Source organism: Garra rufa, chromosome 10 (genome assembly GCF_049309525.1).
Source record: "Garra rufa chromosome 10, GarRuf1.0, whole genome shotgun sequence".
Lineage (NCBI taxonomy): Eukaryota > Metazoa > Chordata > Actinopteri > Cypriniformes > Cyprinidae > Garra > Garra rufa.
This window is the reverse complement of record NC_133370.1, coordinates 5611097-5635417: the sequence shown is the minus strand read 5'-3', so window position 1 is coordinate 5635417 and position 24321 is coordinate 5611097. Positions and strand designations below refer to the sequence as shown.

Below are 24321 nucleotides of genomic sequence, written 5' to 3'. Positions count from 1 at the left end.
TATTAAACTAGTTAAAGAAAAATAATTAATCATTTTAAAATATATGTAAAATGAAAATAATAAATGTAATTAAAAAAGATACATTAGAAATATTGTATGTAAATATATTATTAAATATTAAAATACATATATAAAATATTAACAGAATAGAGACATTAAACAGTACAAAAACAAAAAACTGAAAATATTAAACTAATTAAAAAAATAATTAATAATTTTAAAAAAATTAAAAAAATTAAAATAATACATTTAATTAAAATAAAAAGATACATAAGAAATATATTATTAAATATTAAAATGCACATAAAAATATTAACAGAATAGAGAAATATTAAACAGAAAATACCTGAAAACAAAAACAGAAAATGATGAACTAATTAAAAACATATTAATAAATATATTTAAAAATATATAAATCGAAAATAATACATTAATTACATTAAAAAGATACATTAGACATATTAAAATACATATATAAAATATTAACAGATTAGAGAAATATTCAACAGAAATAAAAGAGAAAATATTAAACTAAATAAACAAAAATAAAATAACTAAGAATTAAAAAATATATATTTAAAATGAAAATAATACATTTAACTAAATTTAAAATATACATTAGAAATATTACAATATTGTATGTAAATATTAAAACACACATATAAAATATTAACAGAACACAGAAATATTAAACAGAAAGCATTTCAGTGCATGGCAGCAGAGCGAGTACGAGCAAGCGCAAAGCGCTTTGGAGCGCCGTGTGTCACATGGTCCGCCGTCCGCCTATGAGCGCGTCCGTTTGCGTGTTTTTTCGCTGGGGCTTTTCTTAGAGACGGACTGACGGCGATGTTTTCAAAAGCAGCACCGAGAGACGTCACACAGCCGTAGGGTTAATGTTCAGTTTTTACCCTCCGACACACACGTTTCTTTTCCTTAAATCGTCGAGAATTCGTCCTCAGCTCGCGGGTGAATGACGAAGAGGAAGCCGAAGAGCGCTGCGACGGTAAGTGGAAAGTTTCAGTTGTTTTTTGTCGCGGTTTAAGACTGGAGAAGGAGGAAAACGCGTTGAGTTTTGCTACGGAGAGAGCTTAACCAAGCAGTCCCGAGTGCTGGGACAACAATAACACAGTGTGTGAGAGATTTTCGAGGCTTTTTGTGAATATTAGCAGCGGCGTGAGCGGGACGCTAGTGTGCCGTGCACGCGTCAGTGACAGGCGCGTTTGGTGTGCGTTAGACGCGGGTGTGAAGAGCTGGAGGGGCCCGCATGTCTCATAAACCCACTGCGGGCTCATTGTCTGTGCGGGAGAGGGGTGGCGCAGACCGCAACATGATACTGTATGCTATAGCTTTCATAATAAAGCCGTTTAAGTTAGGTCTTTCTGTCAGACACGCGCTGTATTAAGAATTTGCATTATTTTCCAACACCCATTTTTCTCTATAAATGTCTAGATCGTGTCTGGCATCAATGCATGGGATGTATGTAAATATATTTGTGTAATTTTTTCGAGGTGTTCGTTATATTGATATATATACGGTTGCAGCTGCGACGTGCATGAAATATTGTATCCATGCATGCAGCTCTCTGCTCTGCTCTGCTCTGTGTGTGTGTGGTTTGCACAAAGCTTTATTTGGTGACCGTCCTTCGTGCAGAAACCTTTTGTCTAAAGGACGTACCGAGGCGTCTTCAGCTGTGCAGCGACAGCTAGGAGCATGTCAAATTCAGTTGCATTTCCTTGTGTCTTTCATAGAGATTTTTGTGATGACATAACACGTTACTACATTGTTTACTATGAGCACAATCTAATTGACACGAATCAGGCTTTTACTGGGAGGCACCACATCTCACACACTGACAAAATATTATGTATATAACATGTATGGTTTTAGATATAAAATTTTGCAAATAATGATATAAAATAATCAAAAATATAACATGTCTTTATGTATGTATATTTACATGTATGCTTTTTTAAATTTTATAATTTTCGTTTATAATTAATAGGTTGTAATTAGGTTATAATTAATTGGCTTCATTTTGAACAGAGTCCTGTGTATTAAACATTTTTTGTTTTTGCATATATATATTTTTATTTTTAATGTAAATGTGTACATAATTTATATTTTTAAATTTACTATTACTATTTATTTATTTTCTCTTTAAATAATTGTTTTTTTTTTAAATAAAATTTTGTAGATCTTACAAATATATAAATATGAACTTGGACCACAAAACCAGTCATAAGGGTCTATTTTTTAATAAATAAGCTTTTCATCAATGTAGATTGGTAAGAATAGGCCAATATTTGGCCGAGATACAGTGGTTTGAAAATCTGCAATCTAAGGGTGCAAAAAAATCTAAATATTAAGAAAATCTCCTTTAAAGTTGTCCAAATGAAGTTACTAATCAGAAATTAAGTTTTGATCTATTTACTGTAGGAAATTAACAAAATATATTTATTGAACATGATCTTTACTTATTATCCTAATGATTTTTGGCATTAAAGAAAAATCGATAATTTTGACGCATACAATGTATTGGCTATTGCTACAAATATACCCGGGCTACTTAGGCCTATTACTGGTTTTGTGGTTCAGTAATATTTAAAGCAAATTTAAGGGAAGAAATTGCTTACTGTGAAATATAAATTGATAATTCCCTCCAAATTTAACCTACGCTGTAATAAATGACTTTCTAAAGTTGTCAATAAGTAGTCAGTTTTGCATTAAAATACAATTTTTCTCTTTAAATAATTTTTTAAATACATTTTTTTTTTTTTAGATCTTACAAATATATAAATGTGAACCTGGACCACAAAACCAGTCATAAGGGTCTATTTTTTAATGAATAAGCTTTTCATCAATGTAGATTGGTAAGATAGGCCAATATTTGGCCGAGATATAACTCTTTGAAAATCTGCAATCTAAGGGAGCAAAAAAATCTAAATATTAAGAAAATCGCCTTTAAAGTTGTCCAAATGAAGTTCTTAGCAATGCATATTACTAATCAGAAATTAAGTTTTGATATATTTGCTGTAGGAAATTAACAAAATATATTCATGAAACATGATCTTTACTTAATATCCTAAGGATTTTTGACATAAAAGAAAATGTACATGTATTGGCTATTGCTACAAATATACCCGGGCTACTTAGGCCTATTACTGGTTTTGTGTTCACTAATATTTAAAGCAAATTTAAGGGAAGAAATTGCTTACTGTGAAATATAAAATGATAATTCCACCCAAATTTAACCTACACTATAATAAATGACTTTCTAAAGTTGTCAATGAGTCAGTTATGCATTAAAATACTATTTTTAGTCTTTCTGCTCGCATTATATGTAACAATATTAGTCTGGCCATTTACTTTGTATTTACTAATGAAATTTTCTAGCAATTTCTGAGAGCAATTTGTACCAACACCTTTTTTTTCCCCAGTGTAGACAGATTATAGTTGTGTGTTATGTAATGATTTAAGCATTTTTGGATGTGGCTTCAAGGTTTTGACTTGACATTTGTTTTTGGGGAGGACAGATTTGAGCTTCATTTCAGCCTGTGAGTTTGCAATCTCGATCAGATGTTTATGCCCACTCCCTTCGTCTTGTTCTGCGCTCACTCACACACGTTCAGAATGACATATTAGGGATTATTATTCAAAGATCCCAGTTTTCCACAGCTGGGCCACCGTCCAAGGAGAGCCTGTGGTTCCTGCTGTTTTTCCATTGACCCTTTTTAAAGTCACAGGGCTATATGCACGAAAGGCCCCTGTGTGAGAATCTGCGTTATGACGAATAATAACAGGCTCGTTTCTGTCCAGGTTGCTCCAGGGCTACTTAGCCTCCAAAATGCGTCTTTTATAGTTATATGGCGTGTTTACGTTAGATAAAGGATCCGTGGCGGTGCTGATGCGGTGGGAATTTGCAGCGACTGTCAAGGCAACACTCACACGTATCTCAGCAAAATAACAAACTGCAGTTGGCAGATGGAAAGCCATACAGATTGAGCCAAAATAAAGAGACTGACAATGAAATCGAGCTTAAAAGTTTGAAACAATAAACGTAACCTCAAAAAGGCTGAATTTCTCAGTTGATCCACATTTGTTTTTCTCATTTGGGCCTAGAAGTGAAGTTTGCTGTTATGGCAGAACAACCTCCTCCTTCAAATAGCTTTTAGCTTTTCATTTTCAGGTCTATTTTCTGAAAATCACTTCAGGGCCTTCCCCATTGGTAATAATTGGTTGGCTGATTTTTAAAAAGTGGTATTTCCCCAGCGTTTTTTTTTAAGAGTTCTGTTTATAAACATTTTTGAATATTTTGACTGAATCTTGAGTGAATAGATTGTGAGAATAGTGTTTATTTAATTCCTGCCATTTTATGTACGTCATTCATTTCCAATAAATTGGGTTATTTATATTATATCAGCATTACATCATTCACCTTTCAGGATTCCGCTGTTGATATTTGTATTACTGGCCATTAAAAATCCTTATTGGTCAAACCTGCCATTTTTGCCAAAATAAATATTCTATTAACAAGCATTTATTTTTTATATTTGTACAGAGCTTTGAGTAAATCTGAAATGTTAGATATTTTATGTACATGCCCTTTCCCATTAATTGGACTATTTTTTTTTTTATTGTATCACCGTTATACCAGCAACCTACTGATATTTATATTATTGGCCTATAAAAATATTCATAACTAGCCTTGCAGACAAATAATTTGGTTTTAAATATTTGTACAAAATTAAGTAAATATTGTATAAAATAAACGTTATTTTGATTCAATTTTATGTATGTCTCATTTCTGATAAATTTAATTATTTATATCATTATACCAGCCACCTATTGATAAACTATTGGCCAATAAAAATATTTATTGATCAACCCAGTCTTGTGAAAAAATATTCTTGTCCAAAATTAATATAATAATAATAATAATAATAATGGTTTTTGAATATTTGTACACAATTAAGTAAATATTGTGTAAAATAAGTCGTTTTTTGATTTACGCTATTTTATGTATGCCTCATTACTCATAAATTGGATTATTTTTAATATGTTAGCATTATATCAGCCACCTTTCACTATTGATATTTATATTACTGGCCATCAAAAGATCCATATTGGTCAAACCAGCCTTGTAAGATTTTTTATCTTTTTAAACATAAATATTTACATTTACAACATTTTGAGTAAATGGTATGTAAAATAAGCATTTATTTAATTTAAACTGTTTTATGCACATGTCGTTTTCAAAAGATTTGAATATTTATGCTATATTTATATTATTGGCCATCAAAAAAAAAAAAAAAACAGCCTTGTAAAAAGACATTCTTGTAAACCTAAATATTCTAATAATACATTTTGAGTAAATGGAATATAAAATAAGCATTTATTTAATTTAAGCAATTTTATGCACATCTTATTTCCCATAAATTGGAATATTTATATTATATCACCCTCATATCAGCCATTTTCCACTTGATATTTAAAATTATATTATTAGCCATTAAAAAATCCATATTGGTTAAACCAGCCTTGTAAAAAGATATTCTTGTAAACATAAATATTCTAATAATGCATTTTGAGTAAATTGAATGTAAAATAAGCATTTTTTTTAAAGCACATCTCAATTCCCATAAATTGGAATATGTATATTATATCATCCACTTTCCACTATGGATATTTATATTATTAGCCATTAAAAAAATCCATATTGGTCAAACCAACCTCAGAAACGTAAATGTTCTATTGATAAACATATTTTAAAATATAAACTAAAAACAGTTTTACAAAATTGAGTAAATGGTATGTAAAGTACATGTTTATTTAATTTCAGCAATTTATATAAATCTTATTTTCTTTAAATTGGATGGAATATATCAGGATTATGTCAGCCATCTTCCACTGCAGATATTGATTTTTTTGCCATTAAAAGATCAGTACTGGTCAAATACTGGTAGTTGTGGTTTCCAGGATTTTTTTTATTTGAATTTTGATTAATTTGAATCATTTACAACCTGAAAGCTCAAATTATAAAGTGCATTTTCAGACAAAATATATTTTACATATTTGAGAAATGAATGACTTTCCTTTACACTTGACACGATGCATTCGTTTTAACATTAAAGAAGGCAACGAACATGTTATGCATCAACAGCATGTCTGTCTGCAAGAAATCAGAAGTGCACCAACTGGCGCTGCACATTTTGCTGCTCTGTTTACAGTCGTGTCCTAGTTTTGCTTTCATTTGCACAGATGACACCGGTACGCTGCAGCGTTTCTGTCGAGTTCATTCACCGCACGCCGGACGGTTAGAGCAGGCGTATTTCCATGGAGCGAGGGCTGCTCGCACGAGAGGGAGGGAGAAAAAGGGAAAAGCGGCAGAGACAGAAACAGGCGTGTGACTCACTCTCCTACCCATTAGACGCTGGCCTTTGTGATCTGAACCATTCCCGTGAGAGACCTCTCTCCCCGCTTCACGTTCAAACTGGATGCCATTTTTATTTTGCCGAGCTCCTTTTTTCCCGCACAGACGCAGGGCTTTTGAAGTACGAGATTTTTAACGCTGACAAAAAAGGGCTTTGTGTCTCCTCCTGACGTTGACAAAATTTGGCTCATTTTACATCGCAGTTATGCTGCTTTTGCTTAAATTATGGGTGTATTTGGTGCTGTTTTGCGAAATTAAGCCGGCTGATTGTCTGATTGAAATGGGAAGGTTTGAAATAGGCCCTCGTTAGGAGCTTGTATTTCTTCTGCTGCTTTTATCCTGCGTGTTTGAAGAGCTTTCAGTATCACTGACCTCTGGATCCATTTCGTAAAATAAACACAAGCTCTGAACAAATGCCGTAGTATCGGTCATTTGGTCAGCATGTTGATTTTCTTTCACACGGTTCTACACATAATTACTGTCTTTACTGTTCACTAATGCTGCTGTTAGTGGTCGATCAGTATGGGTTTGAACATTTTTGATGTTGATTATTCATATTTAGAAAGCAAGATGGATTGTAATACTGATATACGCTAAAAATTAGGGCTGCTCCATTATGACAAAAATCATAATCACGATTAGTTAACACAATTATAGTGGGAGCTATTTATTTAAAGATGGCAATATATATCAAATACAGTCTTGAAATGAAATATTCTTTGTCTTTTATTAAAGCTTAAGCAATTCTTCAGTCAAGAGCAGTGAGGGATTTTTCTCTGTCTTTTGTTGTTTGATTAATATTAAGCATACAGTTGACTGCAAGAATAGCTTGTTGTCACTTTAAGAGCCACATGGATCCAATTTACTGTTATGTATGTATTTTCATCTGCAATAATCGTTTTATCTCGCTTACTGTATTTTTATAATTGCTAAAGGCTGAAAACGACTTCAAAACTACATTTCAACTAATTTCACAACTCTACTAAAGATCGTCAGTATTTTGAAACAAAGTCTCTTATGCTGACTGAGGCTACATTTATTTAATTAAAGATTCAGTAAAAACAGTAATATTGTGAATAGGGTTGCACCGAAATGAAATTTTTTGGCCGAAGCCAAACAAAATTAAACACTGGGCCGAATGCCGATTACCGAACATGGGTTTTCGTCCCCCCCCCAATTTTTTCACCATTGCATAAAGAAAAAAAAATCAAATACGAAACAACAATTTAAAAATATTTACTTAACACTGAACATTTTTAACATTCTATTGTAGCCTACCAACAAAGCACAATTTAACTTACAATTTATAATAATAATAATAAATAGTAATAATAATAATAATAAAATAATATTCTTTGGCCATTTTTAAGACTCCCTTCTTGAATCAGGCATGTGCTTTTAATGTGCAAATAAATGCAGCCTTGCTGAGCAAAGGAGAATGTTATAATAAATTTATTAACAGAGCTGTTAATGATTGTTAGCATTATTTTATTTTACAGAACAACAGTAAAATTACAGTACTAACATTTATAAATGTTGACATTTGTTTTGGTGGAAACCCACAAGAACAGCAGCAGATTTATGAATGATTCTCATTATGCTGTTTTAGCGCAGATTTTCCTTGCGCTTTGGACTTTGAATCCTGACTAAGGAGCTCGTGCAGCACTGTCAGAATAAATACAATTTGTGCGTGTATTAGACAACATAACGTTTTGTAGTTTATTTACTAATGGTTTAAGGGCATTTTCGCGATTCAGTCATCATACAGTAACCAGCAACATCTGAAGATACTAAACAGCCTCATTCTGCCGGTGCTTGTAATGATTTTTGTGTGTTTCTCGGACAGTTTTAAATTCTTCCACACTGCATGTTTGCTGCATTAGTGCGTGCCTCTATTTGATTGTGTCACGTTATTGTTCGGTATAACTTATTCAGCTGAACACTAAAAGAGCTATTTTTGGCAGAATAATTTTGGTTGCCGAACATTCAATGCATCCCTAATTGTGAATTATTTTTGCAATTTAAAATAGCAGTTTTGCATTTGAATACATTTTGAAATTAAATTTATTCCTGGGAAGCAAAGCTGAATTTTCAGTCTCATTACTCCAGTCTTCAGTGTCACATGATTCTTCAGAAATCATTCTAATATGCTGATTCGCTACTTAATTTTCTTTTCTGTATTGTTTGATTAATAAAAAGTAAAAAATAAATAAATAATTTTAATTGATTTAATGCATACTTGCCTTTTTTGGGTTTACCTAAAATGTTCTGTACATGTATGGACCATTCTACCGAATTTGTGTAAACTGCTCTCTATATTTAAAAAGCATTTAAATATTCAAATCTGAAATCGATGTTTAAGATCATTCTATTATTAATTGAAACCCACAATAACATTCAAAATATTAGTAAGCTCAGTTGAAAATCCAGTTTAAAAAGTAAAAAAAAACAACAACTACAAATAACTTTTAGCAGTAGGTGGCTGCAGAGCTCCACTATTTGCTATTTGACCACCTGAAAGATATTTTTTCACAAGTTGTTTCAGTTGAATTCATATAGTACAGACCAAAAGTTTGGACACACCTTCTCATTCAAATGAAAATCATTACGGGTACTCGTAATTGGGAGGTGTCTGTCCTGAACCCTGACTTATAAATTTCAACTTATGAAAATGATTTTTAAAAGTATATTTTTGATTCTTTTATAAATTGAAGTTAAAAAAATTACTTTATATATTTTTTTTGTAAATTAGGAAACTTTGTCCCACATTTTTCATGTCGCTACCAAAATGTTTCAGTCTATTGGCTAAGACTGATTTGAACTAAACCTATAAATTTATGATCAGGAAATATTGTTGTGTCCCTCTCTCTCATAGGTGTGAGATGGGTCTTATCATTTTGAGGTAAATGTGTTCTTAAAGTTCAAACTTTAAGGAACGTCACTACCAAACACCTTTTTTCTGCAATTAAGCACACTTTCTTGGGAGTTTTACCATAACTTTCAGTTTTCGTATGTATACCACTGTTAACCATGTGCTGATTAGCCTCTTTGATATAGGTTTAAAAGTATCTAAAATTGTCACTACTGAAACAGTCAAGACCGAAACACTTGGTGGAGTTTCAGTTTTTGGGTGTTATCCCATAGAATTGTCTCTACCGAAACAGGAAAAGAGAACACATAATCATTATATTTGGGGGAAATAAACAATATTGTAGTTTAGTATGTTTCAGTAGTGTTTTAGTATGCGAGTTAAAATTATGAAATGTGATGTGGTTGCTACCAAAGCATTACTGTCACTACCGAATAAAGTATACTGAATTATCAAAAAAGTTGTTATGATAGTTTTTGGTTCAATGTATATTCAAACTAATGGATCCTTAACTTTAAAATCTGAATGATAAACTTTTTGCCTTTTACATAGAAAAATGTAATTCAAAATACAACAAATCTCATAAATTGCACTTGAAATATTGTTAAAAATGTAATTATGGATTTACCTTTGAAAAAATGTTAATAAAATAGCAAAAATTTTTACAAATTTACAATCTAGATGTAAGCACAATCTTAATAGGTCAATATAACCCTTACAATTAAATTGTTATTACTGTGTTTCGGTAGTGACAAATTGGGGGAGAGGACAAATATTTCAAAACCTTCTGAAATATAGAATGAGAATTAACTGCACAATTATTAGAAATGTGTACCTTGGATATTAATTTGCATAAATACAAAAAGACATTTTTTCAAGATGTTTTCAACTGTAACTTTGAACCAGTTCTGTAGAATGGCCCATATATTGAACACATATTTGTAAATCAATCAGGTGCGCATAATATATATATATATATAAAAAAAAGACCAAATAATTGCCAATAAATTGGTCTGGCCAATATAACGACTTACATTTGCATATTTGCATTGAGAGTTTCTGGCTTAAAATGCCTTTAGTGTATACACTCTTAAAAATAAAGGTGCTTCACGATGCCATAGAAGAAGCTTTTTTGTCTAAATGGTTCCATAAAGAACCTTTAACATCTGAAGAACCTTTCTGTTTCACAAAAGGTTCTTTGTGGCAAAAGAAGGTTCTTCAGATTATAAAAAGTAAGAAAGAGATGGTTCTTTAAACAACCTTTAACTGAATGGTTCTTTGTCGAACCAAAAATGGTTCTTCTATGGCATCGCTGAGAAGGACCTTTTAAAGCACCTTTATTTTTAAGAGTGTAGAGAGGAGATGATGGTACACTGTTCGCCATTTACTCTTCATTCACCTGTTCTTGTCACCGTGATGCAATCAACATTATGTGAACATTTATTTACAGCTGCATGTGTCACGGATGTCAAACATTTTCCCCTCTCTAGCCTTTCTCTTGAACAGCACACTCGAATCCTCTGAATTTCCTCTTTTACGAGTCCCTTATAGAAACCGGCCGCGTTCGGGGAAACCCCCTGTGAAAAATACGTCAAGTTTCATCCTTCACCTTACAAAGGTCAGGCTTTGAAAGCCTTCAGCGGGACGGCTGTGTAATGCGTGGCTCTCTGGGCGTGTAGGACTCAGCTGATGCGGTGAATCGAGTCTTTCCTCCTGCTGCTGTTTCCACTACAATGGAAATTCAGACACTTGAAGTACTCTTTATTTGCATCATCTTAAGTTGACGAAGCCGCTTCTTATCAAGAACCCTTTTAACTGTATAGTGATCTTGAGTTGATATACGCTTCGTTGGAGATTAGGAAACCTCTTGATGCTTCACGATAGCTTCTTCAGATGTTTGTTCTGGTTTCTGGTTATTCTTACTGGTTTATAAGGGCAGATTTGCTTAATGTTGAATTAATGGTAATAACTTCATGTTGATTCATTTACATATTGATTCAGGTCATAGTATAAGAGATGGTCCAGAAACATTTCACGATACACTATAAAAAGCAGTTGTAAATTATGGAAGTTTTCCGTTTTCGCCACTGAATAAGAAATAGAGAAGGTTATTGCGACTTATTTCACAATTCTGACTTTTTTTTTTCTCAGAATTGCAAGATATAAACTCACAATCGCGAGTTATAAAGTTAGAATTGTGAGATATAAAATCGCAATTCTATGAACATTTCAGTCTTTTTTTTTTTCAACCTCAGAACTGGACTTTATAACTCGAAGTTGTGCATTTATATTTCACAGTTTTGAGGAAAAAATAGTCAGAATTGTGTGTTTATATGACGCAATTCTGAGAAAAAAAGTCAGAATTTTGGAAGAAAAAGTCGCATTTACCTTTTTTTTAAAATTCAGTGGCGGAAACAAGCTCCCATAGTAAATAAAACAGATTATTGGAGAACACAAGAAAATACTACCACAGTGTTTCTACTTCAAAATGTCATGTTTAATTCAATGTTGTTTGACATTTCTTTAATTATTTGTGAAATTTACTAGCAGTTTCTGAGTGAAAAAAGTTGAAGTAAATCCTACACCAATTTGTGGAAACATTTAGAACAGAATCCTCTGCTTATAGTAACATTATCATTTCTTATTCTATATGACATATTTATTGATAAGCATTTGCTTTTAAGGAGAGACACTGCAGGCAAAAACGCTGTTTTTTCATGCACCTATCAAGTTTGAGATTTTGGACTTTTTGGTTTTTCATAGTATTTTTTCAAACTAGCGGAAAGAAAACATTCAAAAGACACCTTTAAGTGTTTCTTTTATAGCACTTTATCTATTTGTGTCAATAGATTTCAATTACAATGCATATTTTTAAAGGCCGTTTTCTCAAAATGAGTTTTTTCCTCCTACACTGAGCCATAAATCTCCACTTCAGTAGCACTTACACACACCAAACTTTACATTTGTATTCCTGTCTATTTCCTGAAGTTTTTTACTGAGGGATTTGTTCATATATAATAAGCTTGATTTTATATAACATTTTATTCCCCCAAAAATTGTTAAAAATATAGTATTTCCTATCCTAATTTTTTCTGAATTATGTTGTGACAAAATTCCTTCTGTAAAAGCTTTTGAATTAAACAAGAATTTTGAAACTGGCTTGATCCAGTGTTTAGATTTTTGTACTAGAAATGTATGCAAATTAGCGCATATTTTATTAAATAATGCCTCATTTGCATATTTAAACCTAACATTTTAGAAAACTTGTAATACAAAAAATGTTTGCAATTATCAATATAATCAATCAACTGGGTAAGTAAGGTGATGACTATTAGGTAATTTTTATTTTTACCCTATTCACCTGCAGTGTCCCTCCTTAAGCTTATTTGCCAACTTTTAATGACGTTATGGTGAAATTCATTTAACGAAAAGCTATAAAAAAGTTTATTTTCAGTGTACCATTATGAAAGCATTTTGAAAATGTTTAGAATCAATTCTTCCACTTCCACTTTTCTATTTGGCTTTTAATTATTGATAAACATTTGATTCCATCTGCGCAACTTTTAATGATGTTATTCTGAATTTTAACAATTTTCCTAAACAAAAAGGCATATAAAGATGATCCATGTAAGAATATCGTCTATAGACATTCTGTTAAGCTCATCAGACTCGGTGACAGTAACTGGGGGGCGGAGCTTAATGAAGGACCAATTGGATATTTTCTCTTTTATATAGTGTAGCAGCAATGACTGAAGGTTTATTTTCATGTCGTGCTGCTGAGCGCGGTTGGATTGCGAAGGTGCTCCGTTTCTAGAAAGCCTTCAATCAACGGGTCTATGTTTTCTGGTCTGTACACACGTCCTGTCAGGAAGTAGAGTGACTTTCTCCTCACGCTCAAGACACGGGCGGCACGCGCACACGTCTGCCCGACATTATTTGTTTTTGAAACCACAGTCACATTTTCCTGCAGAGCCCTTGTATGATGTGATGTAACAGCTCAAGGTTTGTTTACATTGGATTTTAATTCATAAAGAGTGTGACATGCTCTTGGTCCATACACAGTTTATGGTAAAAGCTGTAGTTGCCAGAATTTTACCGTAAAAAATACGGCAGCATCATTTGAGGTTTTATGGATTTAACTTAAATTTACATTAACATTTGTTATACACTGATAACCACCTAAAGCAGGTAGTGATGAGAAAGCCACATGATGAAGCAAATCCCATCACAAGCAGCTCTTAATAAATGCTACAGAAGGTGCACAGATGGTAACATACAACCCTAATGTACACAACTGATAAGAAAAAACTAAGAAACACTTATTTCAATAAAAAAAAAACATCAAATGTGAAATGTAATGGAGGGAATTCTGGGAATCTCAGTTTACGGTTATTTACTGTAAATTATTCATTCTTTTTCCCCCGCTTCAAAAAACGGTATACCACCGTAAAATTATATGTAAAGTCCAATGCAGTTTTTCACTGTATACAGTAGGGGAACTTATCGGTAACCAATTAATAGGTTTTTTACTGAATTTTTTTTTTTACAGCTTTTTATTGTTTTAATAACTGTGTACAGAATATATGTTGGTTGACTGAAAATTGTATTTTTTTGTCAGTCAAGATATTGTATGATGTGTTGTGATGTGCGATTTATTTTATTTATTTATTTTTTGGTCATTATTTTTAATAATTAGTTTATCTTATTTTTATTTTGGTCGTATTTATTAGCTATGCTATTCATTACATTTTTCTCCTAAATTCTGTGTTTTCCATTTTTATTTTTCTCGATTACATATTAGTGGTTTGATTACATTTTTGTCTAATCAATTTAGGATGTCTAATCAATTCAGTTCTTGAAGCTTAAACAATTTAATATTTTATTAAAAATTTTTAAATTAATAGTTCCCTATTAAATTTATTTATTTATTTATTTTTTCAGAAATTCTGTTTTAATTTTTCTGGATTTTGTTTAATCAATGTCATGACTTAATACAAATTTATCAAAAAACTAAACAGTAGTACTGTATAAAACTTTAACAGTTTAATTCAACTTTTAAAATGTAATGAATGAAATTTTCAAATATTCTTGATAATTGTGAATATTGTGAAAAATAGAAATATTTACATATGTCTATCTGTTAAATTATGTTGGATATTCCATGCAATTCTTTAATACTTTACGCATTATTTAAACAATTCAGTTCTTAAAACTTAAACAATTTAATATTTTATTACAATTTTTAGTGCCCTGTGAATTTATTTATTTATTTATTTTTTCAGAAATTCTGTTTTAATCTTTCTGGATTTTGTTTATTTAATGTCATGACTTAATACAATTTCATCAAAAAACAAAACAGTAGTATTGTATAAAACTTTAACAGTTTAATTCATCTTTTCAAATGTAATCCAATGAAATTTGAAAAAATCATTTTATTTTTGGAAACAAAGTGCTGCACATCAAAGCTGTACAGTTTCAGTTTAAAAATTGTATGATAATTGTGTGATATCATGGGAATATTTACATATGTATAGCTGTTAAATTATGTTTGATATTCCATGCAGTTGCTTAATAGTTTACGCGTTAGAAAATATACCAAAATGGCTATTTGAGGTGCACTTTCTTCTAGATTATAAACGTTTTAGTGTCTGCTTGTTAATACGTCATCAAAATGATCCATTAGATGTTAGAACATCTAACATATTTTTTTAAGATTACGATTCATAATGCTGAATTAATGCATATTTATAAAAAAAGTCTTCTAGAAGATGTTAAGTTTGTATGTAAATGCAATCTCTTAAAATCAGTCAATGCTTCCTTTTGTTGCTTTTTATCATTGTTCTGCAAATGTTGCATGCATTTAGTGTTGTCAGTGTACGGAAAGTGTAATATTCTGTTATACTGGAGAATCGAGTTGTAAAACCCGATCGCTCGGGTCCTCAGCCTTTGTAAAGGAGCTTCCAAACAATGGTCAGGCCATCTCGCAATGTCATTTCTCTGACACTTGAGACGAGACGGCCAGCATCCTCATGCTCTTCAGCAGATTGTCTGGAGAACTCGAGACGTTCTTGTCTTCTCCATTGTTCTAGCACACATTACCTACTCATCCATTCAAACCTTCTAACACCATCTTGACTCTAATTACAGCAGGGTCACACCACAACACCAAAACATGGACCACGACTGAATCCAGTCTACTTCTCAACTACACTTAATTGTGTTTTAATTTTACAAAGACTTCAGTCATCCTTCAATGGTAGTTAAATAGTAATCTGGTTGGTGTATTGGTCTGTCGATCAATGGCAATGAGCTCAAAATGGCCAAATATTGACAGATAGACCAATACACAGACTGGTGTGTTAAACTTTTTTTTAAGGAATATCCCATTTTTTGTCCTTTTTTTTTTTTAACAGTAAACTTTGGTTGTGTATATTCTATATTACAGGAAGAGTATTAAAGCAAATATAATTCCATTTTGGCTTGATATAGACTCAGGTCACACTCAGGTCGCCAGCATTTCATTTGAGAAAAAGATCTTTATAGTAAACCGCCAAAATAAAAGCTCAGTTAACTTGAAGAAATTATGACAATTATACTGCTATTGTATAAAGAAATATCATACAACCAATATATTTTTTCATCCTTGTTTTAATTTATAGTTCTGTTGTGAAACATCTTATTTGGCAAAAAAAAAATAAAAAAAATTGCTGTTGTATTTTCAGTAGATTACATTTTAAAATCTTGATTGAATTGTAACTTTTTAAGGAATATCACAATTTTCTTTCATGTTTTATTTTTAACAGTAAACTTTTGTTTGAATTTATAATAATTGAAAAAGCTTAATTTTATAAAATTTTGAAAGGTTCATTAAATTGGTAATGCCTTTATTTGATTGCTGCTAATAATACATTTGTATTAAATCCAGAAAAATGAAAACAAACACCACAGGATTGCTGGGGATTCTTAGGGTCCTATTATTGCTTAAAAAAAAAGGTTATTAAAAAAACAGTTACTGAATAAAAAATAAAATGAACAACACACTTTAATGAAAAGTAAAATTGCTTTCATGTGGCTCTTCATTTTGTGAACAAACAAGAAACATGTGGAAATTAAAGCTTGTGGAAGTTGCTATGAGTATTATACGAAGGATTATAGAAAACACAATTCAATTTTTGCTTGATATAGAATAATATAACATCCAATCACACAGCATTTCACAATTTTATTTGAGAAAAATATCTATAGCAAACTGCCAAAATAAAAGTTCAGTTTAACTTGAAGAAATTATGACAGATTTATTGCTATTATATTATATATATTATATATGTATTATATTTTTTAAAAATAAAATACAGCCAAGATATTTTTTCCCTCCTTGTTTTATTTTCTAGTTCTGTTGTGCAACACCTTTTTATATTTATTTATTAAAATTTAATATTAAAAATTCATTTCATTTTTAATGATGCGTTTATATAAAAACATAAAACGGAATAAATAATAAAATGAAAAACAGACTTTAAGGAAAAATAAAATGGCTTTCATGTGGTCCTACATTTTGTGAACAAACAAACATTCGTTCTCAAGGTCTAAGAAACATGTGGAAAGCATTTCCTTAATGGAAAATGAATGGAAAAATGAAACCTTGATAATATTTTTGGCCATATTATTACCCAGCTCTGCTTTAAAGTAAATTCAGCAAACACTTTGTTGCACTTGCACAGGTTTATCGATCAATATTAGTGTGCAGATTTCTGAAACGCCCAGACAGTGAATCTGACACCATAATGAAGGGTTGTGTAAAAGCTTACAAGACAAACTAGTTTGGCTGCTTTGGTGAACACATGGCTGCGGCCTGTTCAAACCTTGGCAGATTTTGGATTGTAATTTGGGGAATGGTGGTGCATTGCCTGGTCCTGTCTTTTTGAGCATGTCGAGTACAAAAGAGGATGCAAAACTGATGTTGTGCTCTGTTGCATTACATCTGTGTGTGTTTTCGCGTGCGTGTGTGATTATGCTGGATTCGTGTGAAGTGTAACCAACCTTCCAAATACAGGAACAAGAAGCCTACTTTGACAGCAGCGTGTTTCTGGTGCATAACGTGCATGTGTTTGTGCCAAAAGAGGGCGGAGCTTTCCGTTTGCACAACATGGGCTCGACTGGAACGTGAGACGGCTTGCACTGTTGTCAGGCTCTTTTTACGAGTTGTGTCGAGACGGTTGATGGTCATGTGCTGGTTTTGCAGGAGCTACAGTTACTCGCGTCTCACAACGTGAGCTGTTGTACAAGAGCCTGTTTGTCTTATCTGGAGTTCACGAATACTTAAATGTTAGCGTGAATTTAATTCTTAATCATTCTGGTGTCAAAATTAGTAAGGTTTTGGACATTACAGAGCATGTATACAGTCATCTTTCAACATAATTTCAATACTAGCAACAAAATACTCACTTCTAATCAAAAGTTTTAAATGCATTTTGTTCTTAATTATACTATTTTCCATTTTATATTAAAGTTATCATAATGATTTGTTTACTTTTGGCTGCTCCAAAGCATTTATTTATTTATATGCTTTATAATATTTATTTATTAAATTATATTATGTTAATATTATTGCTGTTATTATATTACTAATATTTACTACTACTACTACTACTGTTATACTTTTGTTTTTATAATCATATTTGCAATTTACATATGATTACAAAGTTAATTTCAAGCAATAAAGTATGTCAATTTTTGAGAATGAAAGTAAACATTATTTATAATGAAATATTATTACTGTTATTAATATTATTTTTATTACTACTACTACTATTATAGTTTTATAGTTTTTTTTAAATCAAATTTATTAATAATAGCAGTAATAATATTTCATTGTTTAGATTCATTCTCAAAAATGTACACACTTTATTGCTTGAAATTAACTTTGTAATCATATATAAATGGCAAATATGGGTAAAAACATAACTGTAGTAGTAATAACAGTAATATTTCTTTATAAATGTTTACTTAAATATGTATTTTATTGTTTTAAATTAGCTTTGTAATCCGATTTATATGGTGAATATTACTTTTTAAAAAGCAAGATTCATTTTCAAAAATTACATGCTTTATTGCATGAAATTAACTTTGTAATCATAAAAATGGCATTTAAAAAACAACTTTAATAGTAGTAATAATATCAGTAATTTTTTTAGAATGTTTGCATTAATTCTAAAATTATGTACTTTGTAATCATATATAAATGGCAAATTTTTAAAAAAGCAAAAAACCTATAATAATAATGTCTAGATTCATTCATAAAAATGACACTTTATTGCTTGAAATTATATATATATATATATATATATATATATATATATATATATATATATATATATATATATATATATATATATATATATATATATATATATATATATATATATATATATATTTTTATATAAAGCAGCATATAAATTATTATAATAATAATGAAATTATGAACTATAAATGTCTCTTATTATAAATAATGTTTACGTTCTCAACAGTAATCATATTTATTATTATTATTATTATTATTATTATTAGTAGTAGTAGTAGTAGTAGTAGTATTAATCATAAATTGGTGCTTTATTAAAATTTTAAATGTGTTTAAATAATTAGATGCTTTTAATAAAAACATAAATGTATTTATTCATAATAAAGTTTTTCATTCTCGTTTTATTTATCGTGCATTTGTTGTTTTTCTGCAAATTCATATTTGGCATTTATATATGACTACAAAGTTTTAAACAAAACCATGACTCATCATAAAATTGAGATTAAAGGTTTTTAAGATCATCAAAAACATAATTATATACTCTACTGATGTCACTGATGCATTTTGACTGTTAAAACTACACGGATCAACAAACTATGTTGTAGTATTTGTAATCGAGCACTGAACGGAAAACCCCAAAAAGTCCTGTCAGCCAATAGAATGGTTCAGAGGTCCAATTGTGCTAGAATTTGAACAGGCTTTTGGCAGGATATCAGAGCTGGGCGATATTCATTTGCTCTCTCTGGCAAGGAAGTGTATGCGATTGGATGTGAGGATGAAAGGGACTGAGAAGGCAGATGTGGAAATCTAACGTCTTTACCCATGATCCTGTTCTTAGTGTGGCAGCAATATGGGATTACTGTGTTTTAAGTGAGGCTCAAAGGAAAGGGGAATAAAAGATTTGTTGCTTTTGACTGACGGGTTTAAGTCACATTTCAGCGCCGGTGAACAGACTCGAAATTGAAAGAGCCGAATAGTGAATAGAGCGGAAGAAACAGCCACCCTGCTTAAACCCAGAGGCCTACGCTGTCTGTTTTACTCCTACTTAATAATGGGATTGTCCGTGTTGATGGTTTTTCTGTCTTTGATGTGGTTGTTTTGGTAGGATTTTGTTTTTAATTGTTAAAGAAATGGGTGGAGCATAGTTTCTCTTGTAAAACCATTTTAATTTCTGTGTAAAATTCTTCCCAGTTCACCAGTTTTGATCAAAATACAACAATTTTAACAGTTTATTTGCTTTTGCAGTGCCAGTCACACTTTGTGTGTGTGTGTGTGTGTGTGTGTGTGTGTGTGTGTGTGTGTGTGTGTGTGTGTGTGTGTGTGTTTTCATTAATATTCCCTAAAGCCAGTTATTGTCAAGCAGGTCATATAAATAAGCACAATTTTCTGTTAGATACCATGTTGGACAGAAAAGTTTTTTTTTTTTTTTTAAATTGGGATCCAGGTATTATTTGCCGACATTCTTTATTTTTATAATAGTTATATATAAAAAATAAAAACCTATTTATTTAAATATTAAAAAAAATAAATTATGATGTATTTATGTACAACACAATTTATTATTGTGTTAATGTTAATAATAATAATAATAATAATAATAATAATAATAATAGTCATTTTTAAATTGTTACATTTAAATAGTTACTTTTAATGGGTAATGTTTTTTTGTTTAGTTATTTGGCTTTTATATATGTGACTACAAAGTTAGGTTAAATCAAAAAAGCATTCTACAAAACTAAATTTAAAAGTATTTTGAAAATATCTTGCTTTTTTAAAATAATATTTTTAGATTTTTTTAAAGTAAAAACATATTTATATATTAATTAATTATTTTATTATTTTATGTATTTAAATATTTTTAAAAAATATGTATTACAAAATGTATTACAATACATTTTATTATTGTATTAATAATAATAATCTTTAAATTTTTATATTTAAATAGTATGTATGAGTATGTATTTTTTATAGATAAAATATATTTTTTGTTTAGTTATTTGGCATTTATATATGACTACAAAGTTAAATCAATAAAGCATTCTACAAAACTAAATATAAAGGTATTTTGAAAACATCTTAAACACCTTATTTTTATATTTTTAGTTTTTTTATAAAAACACATTTATTAATTTATTTTTAATATTTTTTTATAATTATGATGTAATATTAATTAATTTTTTTATATTCAAATAGTTAATTTTTTTTGTTTAGCCATTTATATATGACTAAAAAGTTAGGTTAAAGCAATAAAGCATGTATGCAAATAAATAACTGATTATTATGGGACATTGTGAACTAGACATCTAGACACATTTTTATCTTTTAGCAGCTGAACCTTTCATTGGCCTGTTTATTCTTTAGTGTTTAGAAGCTGTTCAGGCATTGTTTGACCCTTTGACCTTTCCGACCCCGTCTAGACGTCTCCTGACAGCAGATGTCAGGGGTCTTGAATTCAGTAATGATGCTTGCTCTCATTGTGTTTGTTGAATAATGTTTGTGCTCTCGTTCACGTTGCCTTTCGGTCTTGTATTGAAAGCGGTTTCAAATGCATTTTTTAATTAAAACGTTTTGCAATTAAGCTCTCGTTGTATTCTCAGTGTTCCGAGTAAACGCTGCAATCCGGGTCGTTCCCATGAGGCTGGTTAATGCGGGATATCATCTCAGGACAAGTCTATTAAAGCGTCTGTGACTCACCCAAACTTCACCCCTGCATCAGGCTGAGTCATTGGGTCGGACTGCGCTGCTGTTCAAGCCTGTGCATTTCAGACGGTTATATTCACATATGCAGTCTTCTCTGTATATTCAAGATATGTGACCATGGAGCACAAAAACAGTCTTAGGTAGCACGAGTATATTTGCAGGAATGGCCAACAAAACATTGTATGGGTCAAAATGATCAATTTTTCTTTTATGCCAAAAATCATGAGGATATTAAGTAAAGATAATGTTCCATGAAAATATTTTGTAAGTTTCTTACCATAAATGTATCAAAACTTAATATTTAATTAGTAATATGCATTGCTAAGAACTTAATTTGGACAACTTCAAAAGTGATTTTCTCAATATTTAGATTTTTTTGGCACACTCAGATTCCAGATTTACCAATTGGTTGTATCTCGGCCAAATATTGTCCTATCCTGACAAAACATACATCAATGGAAAGCTTATTTAAATGTATGACAATTTATATCAATATTTATGGATTCACTCTGAGATTATGTATTTATAGATTTTTTTTTTTTCCAGTTAGAAGAGCTTTCATATTGACCAAACAATCATTGTTGCCAAATGAATTAAAAATATTTCATAAAATTTAAATGGCATAAAATTATTGTCAAAAAGGCATGTTTTATGATATTTTTGACACAAGGAAATATACAATTTAAAAATACTAATTTAAATGAACATTTACCGGTATTTCTTTTACTACATGTTATTTTAATTTAAGGAAAATTGTGTGAACGTTTGTAAATTAATCTAATTTATAAATGTATTCATTAGACTTTACAAAGCTTAATGCTGAAAGAAAAAGACCGTCAAAGCTCAGAAATTGTTGTTTTCCACCAAAATAAAAGCTTTGAGTTTAACATTTGGAAATTATTATTATATATATATATATATATATATATATATAGTATTTAACTATTTATGTGAGTTTTGGTTTTTATTTTCAGGTAGTAATTTTTATGCACCTTAAACTTATTTTTAAAAAAAGTAAAAGAAAGTTTAAGTTTTTAATGTAATTCCTATGTTTCTTAGCTTTTATTTCAGTTAACAAAAATGCTTTTTTTTATATATATATTTTTAGTTACCGTTAATAATAGCTAGTATTATTTTAGGGTTAGTTATATATTGTTATAGTTTTTAATAATATTTTCAAGTTTTTTAGTAATTCTTTGTCTTTTTTCCCAAAAAATATTAGTATTTATGTAAGTTTTAGTTCAATTTTAGTTTTTATTTTCAGGTAGTAATTTTTTAATGCAACTTAAACTTAAAAAAAAAATTAATGTAATATTTATATTTCTGTTTAGCTTTGTTTCAATTAACAAAAATGTTTTTGTATTTTTAGTTACTGATAATAATAGCTAGTAATATTTTAGTATTAGTTATATTAATTATATTAACATATTAGTTATATTAACTTTTCCCAGTTTTTTTATTTTAATATAATTTGGCAGTATTTTTTTTTGTCCTTTTTTCAGTTTTAGTCCAATTTTAGTTTTTATTTTAATTTATTTTAATGTAATATTTGTATTTCTTTTTAGCTTTGTTTCAATTAACATCTATTATTATCTCTATTATTAATGTTGTATGATTTTTCTTATACTCAGAGTTTTGCAGCAAAATATTACAATAGTAGGCAGATTTTGTCTTTTGTGTAATATTTTTATTTAGTAGATATAATAATCATAGTAAAAATTGACAACAATCTTATTTCGCTATTATTTTTATATAATCACTAAATATTTGGCCAATTTTGAAGCCCTACAAAAAATGGCAAACAAGTCAGTTCATTTGAATGAATCTGTCTCAAAATCATATGATATCATTTTTGAATCATTATAAAGTGTTAGAAGACTCATTAAGTAAACAAAATAGTAAAAGTCTGATTCCGTTCCCTAATGCCGCTCGCCGTCTCCGTTTCTGTCCGTCTGATCCTCTCTGTACAGTTGGACGTGTAATCAGCCTGAGCGCTAGTAGGAAGCTGATTATAACCACACAACCACATCAAGACCAACACTCATCTACTGGCCTGTGCCCTAATCCCTCTCTCCCTCTCTCTCTCTCTCTCTCTCTGTGTTTCTGTCTCGCCCTCTCTCGCTCTTTTTCACCCCGCCGCTCCCCGTCATTCCAGCTTCCACCTCATTTCGGTTGCCGATCCCCCCGTGGCTGTCTAATCTGCAGTAAAAGGTGCATTGTTCTGTGTGGCGTGGGTATCTGTGGTCATTAACCTACATACTGAGCAGCAGGCCGTCGGCTTCTTAAAGCTTTCTCAGATGCCCTCCGATCAGGAAGTTCAGCGCTGGTTTCTTTGCCTGTTAACCCTTTCCTTCCCCTTTGCACACAGTGTTTTAGCAAACACTCGCTGTCAGTTATAAACACTAGGGAAAACTGCACATTTTGTGTTTTTGCTCACATTTGTCACTACGGCTGTAATGATGTAGTCATATATTGCAATGCAATTTTTTGCTTTTTCTCATAGCATTTGATTGGACGCACGCACTTTGATGTTAACAAAAGATATGGGAAGCGTTTTCTCTTCTCTTTTAAAGGTTGATCAGCCTGTTTATTTTGCTATTTGAACTATGCATAATTAGGCCGTACAGTTTCATTTTATTATTTGCATTTAGCATTTTTTTTCTATTCCTGTCTGTGAACTCAATTGCACAAGAATTGTTTTTTAAATTGGTGCATTCTTTTTTCAGTTCAGTTAACGACAACAGTTGATTATTGTAGAAAATAACCCCTTCTTTGTAGTAGGGCTGTGCAATTATTGCGTAAAATGGGATGTGCTTGATTTATTAATGTTTATTTGATGTTGTGTTTTTAAAAGCACAAATAAAAAGATGCATAAAAAGATGCATACCTAAATGGCCAAATGCATGCAAATATATGTCAAAATGTGGCGTTTGGTGATTTTTCGCGTAAACCATCGTCAGTTATGGCTGAAATTAATGTGATCAGTTGAGAATGAAAGTATGTGTGTAACAGTATATTGGATCT

General features: G+C 30.6%; 1 protein-coding gene across 1 annotated transcript in view; it reads left to right on the top strand.

The window, feature by feature from the left end:
- The first annotated feature begins 849 nt into the window (after positions 1 to 849).
- The window catches only part of ankrd12 (ankyrin repeat domain 12), an 82904-nt gene continuing 59432 nt past the window's right edge, over positions 850 to 24321 (top strand). The window contains exon 1 of the mRNA XM_073848759.1: positions 850 to 1003. The gene's annotated coding sequence lies outside the window, so the exon portion shown is untranslated. The remainder of the gene's footprint in view (positions 1004 to 24321) is intronic.